The sequence below is a fragment of the Psammomys obesus genome, unplaced genomic scaffold, assembly GCF_907164565.1.
Source record: "Psammomys obesus unplaced genomic scaffold, mPsaObe1.curated_primary_1811, whole genome shotgun sequence".
Taxonomy (NCBI): Eukaryota; Metazoa; Chordata; class Mammalia; order Rodentia; family Muridae; genus Psammomys; species Psammomys obesus.
The window spans coordinates 5543513-5555514 of record NW_026596244.1 but is presented as its reverse complement, the minus strand read 5'-3'; positions in this window follow the sequence as shown (position 1 = coordinate 5555514).

Below are 12002 nucleotides of genomic sequence, written 5' to 3'. Positions count from 1 at the left end.
ATATAATATAATATAATATAATATAATATAATATAATATAATATATAATATAATAATTTAACCATATATATGCACAAAAGATAATACCTGAAACTATGTGGGATGTTCTCAAGGCTCCAGACTCATCCATATTAATAACAAATGTGATAAATCTGGAATAAACATATTTTAATATGTGATTGTGATTTTTGATAAAATATATTTTCTAAGCATCAGCATCAGTATAAACTATGGGATGTGCACTATCCAACAAGATTGGCTCTCCATGTGAAGGGGTCTTTCAAAAGAGATGCTACCAGGACTGAGGGTTGTGAGACATTACTGACTTTATACTGAAAGAAACATTGTAAAGATAAATGACAAAGGAGGGACTTAAATTCATAAAAAAATAAAAACCAGGTTTCAGACAAAATGAAAATTTCTGCTTCACTGGGTTGGAAAGCTTGATTGAATTTCTTCAGTGGTCTTCATTCTAAAGAATGTCCCTAGCCTGCAAAAGCACACGGCCCAACGAGTTTTCCTTTTCCCCCTTTAATTCTTTAAGTTTCACATTAAAGCATATGAATTTAACTGAAATATACATGAGCCAACTGTAAATTTACTTAATTTTGCCTGTCACAGGCTTGTAAAAAAAAGATATGAAATTCCATTAGACCATAGAATAAGCCTGGTTTCGGAAAATTGAAGAATTGAATTACTTGAAGAATTGAAATACTGAATGTTATTACTCTTTGACTATTGTTGTTAAAGAAAAAAAAAAAGACCCAAAGAAATACTTCTCTAAACATTTGGTTTGAAGAACAAATAACCCCTTCAATGGACTTTCTACTTTAGGCTCTCTTCTTCTAAAGGAATTTGCATTTTCAGACCATGGAGCCTTTTGTGGGAGTCCAGCATTTAGGGTAATTTTCTTTCTGTCACCATCTAGAGCAGGAGTTTTGTGTTTAACAATTTTGCACCTTGGTTGCAGCACTAAACTTTAATTAACTTCTCTTCTTTAACAAACGACATATTTTAAAATATTTTGTCCCTATTTGTTACTTATTTTCACTATAGACATGCATTGCAATAATTCTGAACAACAATCATGCCATAGGCTGAAATCTATTGTGCTTTGAAACCTCCTGTGCCAAACACATTAATTCATTACTTTAAAATTCATTTGCTCTGAAATTCGGAGTCATTCAAATTCTCAACCACCCTGACAGCCACATTCTTTGCCAGAATACAAGATGAAGGCCTTCTAGTTCAGTTTTGAGATTTTTTTCTACTGAAGCCTCATAAAAAAAGACACAATCTGCATTTTCCTGAGCTTTCTGTCTTCCAGTCTCCCATCATAATCATGCCACAGTTTCAAACACTTCGTCTTTCACATAGAGCAGTTCCAGTTGACTGAGAACCACAAAGTCTAATATAATACAGCAACAACCTTATATCTTGGTAGCAATTTTTTGTATTATTTGTCTTAATTCTACAGCATACTACCCAACAAAAGCAACGAAAGAGGTGGTAGATTCCTTTAATATATAGTTATATCCAATGTCTTCAGTTACATCAAGGGGGGAAATGGAGATATGAAGTGGCTGATCCTATTGCATCCACAACCATGAGGCAGAAAGTGGAAGTATGACTATGTTTATATTTCTCTTTTGTTTTTGTTCTGAACATGGAATGCAAATGCTCACATTTGTGGAGCATGTTCCAATTTCATCTAAATATCCAGTCTAATCTAAATATTCTCCTACTTGCTCCTCAGCTCTGTCTGCTTTCCCAGAGACTGCTCCAGCAGCATGGATTCCAGGTAACACTCTTCTCTATGCACCATGCTTGCCAAAACATAAGGCACACCCAAGAGCTATAAACTGCATCCTATCATGTGGGCTCCATATTCTTGCCTGCAACTTTGGCAGAAGTTCTCTGCTTTCCAGAGCCCACACATGTTCTAAAAACTCCAGAGGCAACATTAATACCTACAACCCCAATAATATTTCAGGCCACAATAAAGCCCAGTGGAGACACCCTATTCGACCTGAAGGCTAGCTGGTCACAATAACCCCAGGCCACTTAGACCAAAAGACCAGAGAAAACAGAAACCAAGGTGGGAAACATCCAAAACCAACCTAACCAACAAAGATAAACTCAGAAAGCAGCACCTAAACTTACAATAACACCAAAATCCAGATGAGTAGAGGCCAGCATAAGAATAAACAACAGCCAGAGCAGGATGGCATGACCAGAGAATACCTATGCTACTACAACTAGTCCTGGATATTCCAACACAGCTGAACCATGAGAAAGTGGCCATAAATTCAAATTTATAAAGATGACAAAAGCTTCTAAAGAGGTAGTATATACATCCCTTAAAGAAATACAGGAAAACACAATCAAACAGGTGAAGAAAATGAATAAAACTGTTCAAGACACAAAAATAGAAATAGAAGGAAGAAAGAAAACAAGTTGAAGGAATCCTCAAGAAGGAAAATCTAGGAAAGCAAACAAGAAATTACAGACACAGGTGTCACCAACACAATACATGAGATAGAAGATAGAAGCTCAGGCTTAGAAAATACAAAGGAAGAAACTGATACATCAGTCAAAGAAAATGTTATATAAAAAATGTTCCTGACACAAAACATCCAGAAAAATCTAAGACACTTTGAAAAGTCCAAAGAATTTATTCCTAAGAATAATAGAAATAAAGGAAGGAGAAAAATATCATCTAAAAATCCCAGAAAAGGTTTTCAACAAAATAGGAGGAGAAAATTGCCCTTACCTAAAGAAAACAATGAATATAAACTTACAAGAAGTTTACAGAAAATCAAATAGTTTAGACCAGAAAATAAAATCCCCTTACTACATTATAATCAAAACACTAAATGTACAGAAGCAAGAATATTAAAAGTTGCAAGGGAAAAAGTCCATGTAACATATACAAGCAGAGCTATCAGAAGTACACACAACTTTTCAACATAGACTCTAAAATCAGGAAAAACCTAGGCAGAAGCCTTGAAGACTCTAAGAGACCATAGATATCAGCTCAACTTTCAATACCATAGATGGTCATGTTACGAACTTAAATAATATCTATCCACAATTTCAGCCTTACGGAAGATGCTAGAAGAAAAACTCCAACCCAAGAAGATTAAATACACTAAAGAAAAAAACAAGAAACTAATAATTTCACACTAACAAAATCAAGAGTGGAAGTGTCACAGGCATACACACTCTCACACACAAATAGAAAAAGAGAGATACACTCTACAACCCCCAACATCAAAATAACAGGAATAATAACAGGAATTAACTATCAGGGTATTAATAGCTCTCAACTTCAATGCACTCAATTCTTCAGTAAAAATGCTCAGGCTAACAAAATGAATAACAAAACAAAACAGGATCCATCCTTCTGTCGCACACAACAATATGCCTCAACATCAAAGGTAAACATTACCTCAGAGTAACGGCCTGGAAGAATATTTCCAAGCAAATAAACACAATAAGCAAGTTAGATATTCCGCTCTGATATCTAGCAAAATAGATTTCCAACCGAATTTAGTCAAAAGAGACAGGGAAGAAGTTCAGACTCACCCAAAGAAAAATCCACTAAGGTGACATCTCTATTCTGGGTGTCTATGCCCCAAATTCAAGGTCACTACATCTGCATATGAAATATTACTAAAGCTGAAATCACACATTATACCCCAAACATTAATATTAGAAGCTTTCAATGACTGACTCTCAACAACAGACAGGTCATCCAGACAGTAACTAAACAGAGAAATAATGAAACAAATAGACACTGTGACTCAAATGGCCCTGACAGTTATGAGCAGAATATTTCATCCAAACAAAAATGACTATACCTTCTTCTCAGCACCACACAGAACTGTCTCCAATATTGGCCACATACGCAGTCACAGATTAAGTCTCAATAAACAGATAAAAGACAATTGGTATTTATTTTTCTGAGCGAGATTCAAGCTTCCTCCTTTGCTTCTTTAGGTCTGCGGATTGTATTATGGTTATCCTGTACTATATGGCTAAAATCTACTTATCCGGGAATGCATACCATGTGTGTTTTTCTGGGTTTGGGTTCCTGCACTTTGGATGATCTTTTCTAGTTCCATCCAATTTGCTTGCAAGGGTGGTGTAGGGGGAATTAAATAGGCATTGGAGGTAGATTGTAGCAGGGAACTGAGTAGGAGAGGAGATAGGAAGTGGAGCAATTGTGGAGATTAAGAGTAGGGAGAGCAGGTGAGAGAGGCCTTGTTGTATGGTAGAGCATTTTTGGTTATATATCCAAAGCAATATAGCTGGGTCTTGAGGGAGAGTTATTCCCAATTTTCTGAGAAAGTGCCTAATTGATTTCCCAAGTGGTTGTACAAGTTTGCATTCCCAACAGCAATGAAGAAGTGTTCCTTTTTGCATGTCCTCTCCAGCATGTGTATGCCACTGTGTAAATGTACTCATGGATCAGCAGGATTAACATAGTAAAAATAGCATTCTACCAAAAGCATTCTACAGATTCAATGCAATTTCTATCAAAACTCCAGCACAATTCTTTACAAACCTTGAAAGAGCAATCCTCAACTTCATATGAAAAAATTAAAACAAACAAACAAAAACAGGATATCTAAAGCAACTCTGTGCAGTAAAAGAACTTCTGATTTCAAGCTGTTACAGAGCAATAGTAAGTAATAAAAATCTCATGGTACTGGTTTGTAAACAAACAAACAAACAAACAGGTTGATCAATAAAATCAATTGAACACCCACAAGTAAATCCACACCTGTGAACATGTGAGCTTTGATAAGGAAGACAATATTATACAATGGAAAAAAACCAGACTCTTCAACAAATGGTTCTGGTCTAACTAGATATATGCATGTAGAAGAATGCAAATTGATCCATACCTATCACACTGCACAAAACTCAAGCCTGACTGTGTCAAAGCAAGTGAATATCAACATAAAGCCCAGATAAACTAAACCTCGTAGTGGAGAAACCACATAATAATCTTGAACACATTTGCACAGGAGAAAAGATTTCTGACTAGAACACCAATAGCTCAGGAACTAAGATCAACAATTAATAAATGGGACCTCATGAAACTGAAAAGCTTCTGTTAAGACAAAACACAGTGTCATCAGAACAAAACAACAGCCTACAGATTGGGAAGGATCTTCACCAACCCAATATCTGACAGAGGGCTAATATCCAGAGTATATAAAGACATTCTTAGCCATCCCGGAAGTGCAAATCAAAACAACTCTGAGATTCCTTCTTATACCTGACAAAACGGCTAAGATCAAAAATGCTTAGTGACAGGCTCTCTGATCACCTACCCCTGGTGGGTGCAGCCTTGCTAGGCCACAGAGGAAGACAATGCAACCAGTCCTGATGAGACCTGAGAGGCTAGGGTCAAATAGAGGGGGAGGAAGACATCACCTATCAGTGGACTAGAGGAAGGGCATGGGGGAAAAGAGGGAGGGAGGGTGTGATTGGGAGGAAACAAGGGAGGTGGACACGGTCAAGATACAAATTGAATATATTGTAATAAATGAAAATAATTAAAAAAATTAAAAAGTGACAGCTTTTTTTTTTTTTTTTTGATGAGGATGAGAAGCCAGGGAAAACGACTTCATTGCAAGTGGGAGTGTAAACTTGTACAGCCACTTTGGAAATCGATTTGGCAGTTTCTCAGAAAATTGGGATAGTTCTACCTCAAGACCCTGCTATATCACTCCTGGGCATTTACCCAAAGGATGCTCAATTATACCATAATGATACTTGTTCAGCTATGTTCACAGAAGCTTTGTTCATAACAGTCAGAAACAGGAAACAACCTAGATGTCCCCTAATGTATTCATAGGGGGGATGTATACATAAAATGTGGTACATTTACACAATGGAGTGTTACTCAGCTATTAAAAACAAGGACTTCAGGCATGTTGGGTAGCACATGTCTGTAATCTCAGCACTCTGGAAGGTATAGCCTGGTGGATCTCTGTGTGTTTGAGACCAACCTGGTCTACAAAGTGAGAACAGCCAAGGCTATACAGAAAAACCCTATCTCAGGAGAAAAAGGGGGGGGGGAGAGGGGAGTGACATCATGAAATTTACAGGCAAATGGATAGAACTAGAAAAGATCATCCTGGGTAGGGCAACCCAAACCTAGAAAGAAAACATGGTATGCATAGTATGTAATCACTTGTAAGTGAATATTAGCCATAAGAAGACCATAACCAGCCAGGCATGGTGACACATGCCTTTAATCCCAGCACTCAGGGAGGCAGAAGTAGGCAGATCACTGTGAATTTGAGGCCAGCCTGGTCTACAAAGCAGGTATAGTACAGCCAAGGCTACACAGAACACAGAGAAACCCTGTCTTGAAGAAAAAAAGAAAAAGAGAAGAAAAAAGAAAACAAAAAGATAATCATGCTACAATCTATAGACCCCAAAATGGTAAGAAACAAGGAGGACCCAAATGGTAAATACCTGAATCTCACTGAAAAGCAAACATAGAATAGCCATCTTGGGTGAATTGTGGGAGGGGACTGGATTAGGGAGGTGGTGGGAAGGAAACAGGTGGAATCACATGGGTTGAGGACAGAGGAAGAGAGTACTAGTTGAGACAAATGGAATAGGAGCCATCTCTGGAACCTAGAGCAATTGAAATTCCCAGAAATCTATAAGGATGACCCTAGCTAAGACTGTTAGCAATGAGAAAAAAGGAGTCTGAACTGGCCATCTCCTGTAACCTGGAAAAATTACAACGGAGGGACTGAGGCACCAACCTAGCCAGAAAACCTTTTAAATGTCATGACTACAAGATGTGCAGGGGTAAAGATAGAGCAGATATTAAGGGAAAAGCCAACAACGGCTGGTCCAGCTTGAGAACCGTGGCTGGAGATGGAGCCCACCCTTGACACTATTAATGATATTCTGCTATCCTTGCAGGTAGAAGCCTAGCATAACTCTCATCAGAGAGGCTTTATCCAGAAATTCATTGAACCTGATGCAGAGACTCACAGCCAAGCTTTAGGTGGAGGTCAGGAATCCTGCTGAGGAGGGAGAGGAAGGATTGCAGGAGCCAAAGTAGTCAAGGATACCACAAGAAACCCTACAGAGTCAACTAACACAGGTCCATAGGGATTCACAGAGACAGAACCTCCAACCAGAAAGCATGCATGGGACTCACTTGGTCTTATGCAAATATGTAGCATATTTGTACAGCTTGTGTTCATGTGAGACTCCTTACAGAGGGAGCAGGGGCTGTTTCTGACTCTGTTGCCTGCCTTTGGGACGCTTCCCTGATTCTAGGATGCATATTCTTGCCTCAATAGGGAAAGATCCACCTAGTCTTACAGCAACTTGAAAAGCGAAGGTTGTTGATACTCATGGGAGTCTTCCCCTTTTATAAAGAGAAAGGGACAAGGATTGGTTGGGCAGGAGATGGAGAGAGGACTAGGAGAAGTAGATGGAGGGGTGTAAGGTAAATAAATAAATTAATTCAAACAAAAATAAAAGATAATTAAATAATAATTATTAGTAATGATTCTCTTACAAATATTACCAGAGTTTTTTTTTCTGTGAATGTAGATGTCACTTTGACTATCATTATGAGCCATCACAAGTCATTACTTGTTTTAAATAGTTTTTTATTTTTTTAAATTTTGATCACTTTATTGTATGTATTGCTGTAAAATTCTTTATGTTCTACTTGGTGTTATTTGAACTTCATAAACCAAGGACTTTTTGTAGTGTTTCATGAGATATAAAGAAATGTCTTTCAATCCCAGATAAAGATAACACTACAGACCATCTTAGGAAACAAATAGGATTTTCAGAGTTATTTAAAGGACCCTCTCTAAAGCACAGACAGTTACATAGTGACAAAATGCTCCAAGTAAATTGTTTACCTTTCATATAAGGGTGCCTTCTGCATTTCAACTGCTTAATAGTGTTTATTTACTAGTGTTCCAGATGTTTTGCTAAATCTGTAAGACATTCATAGTTTAGCATTAAATCTTTTATGTAATTACCCCCTTTTATCATAATGTGGCAGAGTAACAAAGCAAGAATCTGGGCCATCATCCCATGATTAACAGTGGGACAATGAAACTAACCTTTTCTGCTGGCATCCATTACAAATAAGTGTCAACTGATTTTGGGATTCAGTGGCTAAAGCATTTTACTATCTCTCTCACACACACAAATGCAAAAGTCAAAATAGCATGAGAAGTTCCCTTTGCCTTGTTGAACAAATATTTTATTGGTTATAATGTAACTCATAGTCATTCTCCATCAGTCAATCTGAGTTTTAACAAGCCAGTTGAAATGACTTGTGGTGGTGTGACATGAATAATCTTTAACGTCGCAGGCTCTCATTTCACCTGGCCATATTGTGTGGCCTTTCTTCATCTTGTCAAGCAAAACCTTCCAACAAAGATATTCTATCTGTACCCTAGCATTGTATTCATGGTTCTAGAGAAGAAATGTACACAGAAAACTATAGGTAGAATAAATGCCAACCCTTATAAAAGGCTTATTTTAGTTCATCCTAACATTGTATCTACAACTGTGAATTTTTTCCTATGTTCATATTATTTGAAAGGTTATAATTAATTAAGAAATATGTAGCTCCATCATCCACCAGAGTCCAAAGATATTTTGAATAATAATAGGCAACTCAAAATGTTGCACTTTAAATTGGAGGTCTATGGTAAAATTAAGTAACCATCACATACAATCAGTCTTGGCCACCATGTTAGACTGATCATTGGGAGTAGTTCCTACCTACTAAATATCCCCTTCATTTAGAGTCAGTGGCACAATGAAAACCGTTTTTATCTTTCTGTTCTTTGATCTGTCATGGTCACCTATACTTTAAAGATATCTTGAGGCTCAGAAGCATGAGATCTGACCCTATGTCAACTCCTTTTCTTAAATACTCTGGCTTGATTTAAGTCTTTTTATAATTGTTTTCACTGATTGGAATAGACTCATTTGCCTGCTTTTATTTTCACATACTCTGATTGCTTTTTGAACCTATTTACCAGTAAATTAAATCATTCAGATCTATGAAAGCCTCTCCTTCATCTCAGGGAGTATGTGTAATCATGAAGCTTGGTTAAGTCACTAAAGATTATTACCAGTCCTGAAATCCCTGCCATGTTAACTAATTAACTTTCTCATGAAGATATTGTTTAAGGTTTTCCAAATTTAAGTAACTCAGAAGCACAGTACCACCTAATTATAATGGTTTCCTGTACTGAGTCATTATTAAGGTTTCACCTACATGCTCTAGCATTGATTTCCCCCTTTCGCCTGTGTAATAGATCACCTTCAAACTAGACTTAGCCGCCAAGCAGAGGAAGGGGTACTCCAACCCACCCACAAAAACTTCAATCTAAATGTACACTGTCTACAAGATGCACAGGGATAAAGATAGAGCAAAGAATGAGGGAATGCCCAACCAATGCCTGCCCCAACCAAAACCCTACCCTATGGAAGAGTGCCAACCCCTGACAGTAGGAAGGATATTCTGCTAAGCTTGCAGACAGGAGCCTAACAGTTTTCCTCTGAGATACTACTCAGCAGCATCTTAAAACAGATGGTAAGACTAGCAGCCAAACATTGGGCAATGCTTAGGGAGTCTTACGAAAAAACTTGGAGGAAAGAGAAAAACATCTAGAGGTGACAAGATCTCCACAAGAAGATCAACAGAGCCAACTAACCAGGGCTTAGAGAGGCTTGAGAAGACTGAAGTTTCAACCAAGAATATGCGAAGAACTGGACCTGGGCCCCCTACTAAAATGTAGCAGATGAACAGTTTAGGCTTCATGTGGGACCTCCGCTAAAGGAAGTGGAGACTGAATCAGACACAGACTCACTTGCCAGCTTTTTTATCACTTCCCACTAGTGAAAATTCCTTACCAGCCCACAGGGGGAAAGAACATGCTCAGTCTTGATGCAACTTGATGAGCTGAGATGAAAGGGAAAAAGAGTTCCCCTTTTCTGAGGACAATGAGAGGCAGGGGAGAGAGTGGGATGGAGGGTGGCACTGGGAGGAGAGGAGAGATGTAAAGTGAATTAAATAAATAAATTATAGCAAAAGAGAGTTACAGTTATCTGTGGGTGTGAAAATAAGTATTTAGAATACAATATGTTTATTTTTATTGAAGGATAAACTAGAAACTAGTATAAAAACTTTAATATATAGAAATATTTTGAATATAGTTTCACTATGGTTCTTTCTAGCACCTGCACCACAGAATTTAAAAAATATGGTGGTCTAAGCCAGTCCTGGACAGTGACAAATATGGCAGACTTGACAAAGTGAAAGGAAGAATTTTAGAAGGCCCAATCCTAGATTTAGAGCTGCATGTAATTAATGGCTTCTAAGAAAAGAAAAATCAGACTGGTCTAGGGACCAGACTCCTTAGAGATAGCTCAACTCAGTTATGTTGGCGATGAGAGCAGAAGAGGTGGTGGTGGTGGTGGGTGTTTAGAATAAAAATAATTGAGAATACCCAGTATCTGCCTACAGGCCTACTCTGCTCTCCCTGTTCTCCTATCAGACCCAATTCCACAGGCTCATCCTTAGAACTGCCACAAAATATCAGCTGCAACCTTCCTTTTCCCCTCTCCCTGCCTCAGGTGGCTCCAAAAGACCATCCCTTCCTGACCTCCCACCCTTCAGATGGGGCAGGCACTCTTTGCTCAGTTACAGGCCACTCCTACCCGAAGAGGAGGTAGGCTTCTTGCAGACATACACTGCTCTCTAAATCCCCCAGCTGACTCAATCCCTCAACTACTCCCAGATGCTGTTTCCCTCCTGCCAGTCCATGTTCATGCCTCCTGTGGATCACACAAACCATCTCCTCCTGGCCTCCCAGAAATCAGCACCTAGACCTATAATCTCCCGCAAACACAGATGCTTCGATATCAACATGAAATCACATTCAATAACAGCCAGTACAATGTATCTCAACTAGAGTCCTGCTATCCTCTCAGAGCAGGCCCTCAATATTCCAACATCACAAGATTAACATGGTAAAAATGGCCACTCTATCACACACAATCTCTAGACGCAAAACAACTCCCATCAAAATTCCAACACAATTCTTTACAGACCTGGAAAGGACAATTCTTGGCTACATATGGGAAAACAAAACAAAACAAAACAAAACAAAACAAAACAAAAAACTTGAACAATGAAAGGACTGCTGGAGGTATCACCATCTCTGATTTCAAGTTCTACTGCACAGCTGCGGTAATAAGAACTTCATAGTATTGGCATAAAAACAGATATGTTGATCAATGGAATCAAACTGACCACCCAGATATAAATCCACAAACCTATGGACATATTATTTTATACAGAAGCCAGAAATACATACTGGAAAAAGACAGCATCTTCAATAACTTATAAAGAAGGAGTTATACATTTGATAGGAAGGGGTCATGGAGAATTAGAGAAGGGAGACAGGTGCTAATGATAGAAATACTTTACTTATGTATGGAATTCTCAAAGGCACAAACAAAATTATGCAGATATATTTAATTATCTTCATTATCAGCATAAGAGTTATCTAGATGATTCTTTCCCAATCTGTAGGCAGTCGCTTTGTTTTGATGAAGGTGTCCTTTGCTTTACAGAAGCTTTTCAATTTCATGAGGTCCCACTTATTGATTGTTGCTCTTAGAGCCTGTGTTGTTGGTGTCCTGTTCAGGAAGTTTTCTCCTGTACCAATGAGTTCTAGGGTATTCCCCACTTTTTTTTCTAGCCGATTTAATGTGTCTGGTTTTATGTTGAGGTCTTTGATCCACTTGGACTTCAGTTTTGTGCAGGGTGATAAGTATGGATCTATTTTCATTTTTCTACATGTAGACATCCAGTTGGACCAGCACCATTTGTTGAAGATGCTATCTTTTTTCCATTGTATGGTTTTGGCATCTTTGTCAAAAATCAGGTGTCCGTAACTGTGTGGGTTTAT